The 2,059-nt window shown below is 45.5% G+C and overlaps 1 long non-coding RNA gene across 1 annotated transcript; it reads right to left on the reverse strand.

The window, feature by feature from the left end:
* Positions 1 to 1,100: 1,100 nt before the first annotated feature.
* LOC123743508 (uncharacterized) lies at positions 1,101 to 1,725 on the reverse strand. Its single transcript, XR_006770353.1, has 3 exons — positions 1,587 to 1,725; positions 1,441 to 1,496; positions 1,101 to 1,347 (listed from the first exon to the last, which is right to left on the reverse strand). It is a non-coding gene; the product is annotated as an uncharacterized lncRNA (long non-coding RNA).
* Positions 1,726 to 2,059: the final 334 nt, after the last annotated feature.

The raw sequence follows: 2,059 nt of genomic DNA on the forward strand, positions 1-2,059 counted from the left end.
TGCCAGGGGGTTCTGCAAGTGCAACCTCATTGTGGTCAGGTAGAAATGGATTGTGCAGAAGACCACATTGAGAGTTGACATATTTTTTACAGCTGAAAGCGATGAACGCATCCATGTGTCTGGCCAGACCAACATTGTAGAACAGGCAAAATGAGTCAAGTTGATTTAATGTTTCTGAATAAGGCCAAGGAGAAACTTTAGCGTCCCTGGGACAGGTTAGTAACAGGCAATGGGACGATGAGGTAAACTGCACTCGCATTCTTTAGGCACCTATGGTAACAGGCAGATTACAGTAAATCAAACACCCTTCACAAAGGGACAGGTAAAGTATGAACATATGAGGGAGCTCTGACAATTTAGAGAACTTGAGCATTTGAACTACCAGAAACAAAGGTAAACATACCTGTTTACACAAGTGTTGTGATCCACATTCCCTTTTACTCCAGACCCACAGTCTGTTCCCAAACAGCAAGCACATGGCAGGCAGAAGAGAATATTATATTTTAAGGACAAGGTATATTGAAAGTCAAATTGTTTATTGAGCATATCATGGAAGAGTAGCAGGAACACCAGGCTAAATCAAAAGCATAACCGTAGAACCTAAAAGTGTGTCAGCAATATTGGCAAGTCAGAAGTCAATTTTAGTCGTATGGTTATAAAAACCATTTATACCATTGTAGCGTCCACCCCTGTAAACAATTTGCATGACGCTGGACAAGTGAAGGAGATCCTCATTTCAAACAAGAGCATTAGTTGGCACATTTCCCCACCTCAGTTACCTTTTCTTCTAAAGGGAGGCACAGTAACAGGGGAACGACAATTAAGGAGTTATGCAAACCAAATTATGATCTCCCTAGTTGAGTGGTCGGGCGGTCTGTTCAAGGCTTGACGCTTCTGCTGAGGCGCCGGGGCCGGACGCTTCTGCTGAGGCGCCGGACGCTATTGCTGAGGCGCCGGGGCCGGACGCTATTGCTGAGGCGCCGGACGCTATTGCTGAGGCGCCGGGGCCGGACGCTTCTGCTGAGGCGCCGGACGCTTCTGCTGAGGCGCCGGGGCCGGACGCTTCTGCTGAGGCGCCGGACGCTTCTGCTGAGGCGCCGGGGCCGGACGCTTCTGCTGAGGCGCTGGGGCCGGACTTCACACTTGACGGGGCATTGTGGCCAGTAGATTCTGCTGGCGTGGCATTGTGGCCAGTAGCTTCTGCTGACGTGGCATTGTGGCCAGTAGCTTCTGCTGACGTGGCATTGTGGCCAGTAGCTTTAGCATTTGGACTAGGCACCACACTTGCTTTGGCATAGGATCCAGTTGGTTCAGGTCCAGTGTAGGCATGATGCCCATTAGAATTACCTAGAAAACAAAATAAACATTGTGGTAAAATGCCAGCCTTAAGCTATCGGAACTAGACTGATTTGAACTGAAGTAGTGTAAACCAAAACACACCTTTAAGTGTAAAACAAGTTATCCCTCCAATTAGCAGGCAGCAAATCCAAGAAACACTACAAAACATTCAGACAGTTAAACACAAGTAACCAGTGAAAACTTTAAGACAAGGTAAACCAACCAGATGACTACATTGAAAAACTAACCTCAACGAGAGTCCAAAAGTCACAGCCATTTTAGTGATCAAAACCACAACGGTATTAAGAACAAATGCTAGAGAGACACCTTGACCGAATATCCCTGTTGCTATGTCAAACAGCTGTTTTGGTTGCACCTCATAAAGGAATCCCAGACCCTTCTATCCTGGATGGCTAATTATGTACAGCTGTTAGCCAATGAACTTCATTTCAATTGGTTCAATTTCCCAATTGGATTAGGTGCTCTGGATTTCATTCAGCTGGTGTACACTGGTGTGCTGGAGGGTGGAGTTTGCACATTGATATTTTGTTTTCATCTTTATTTAACCAAGGTGAGAACAAGTTCTCATTTACAACTGCGACCTGGCAAAGATAAAACAAAGCAGTGAGACACAAACAACAGAGTTACACATGGAATAAACAAACATGCAGTCAATAATACAATAGAGAAAAAGTCTATATACAGTGAGTGCAAATGAGGT

This window comes from Salmo salar, chromosome ssa06 (genome assembly GCF_905237065.1).
Source record: "Salmo salar chromosome ssa06, Ssal_v3.1, whole genome shotgun sequence".
Classification (NCBI taxonomy): Eukaryota; Metazoa; Chordata; class Actinopteri; order Salmoniformes; family Salmonidae; genus Salmo; species Salmo salar.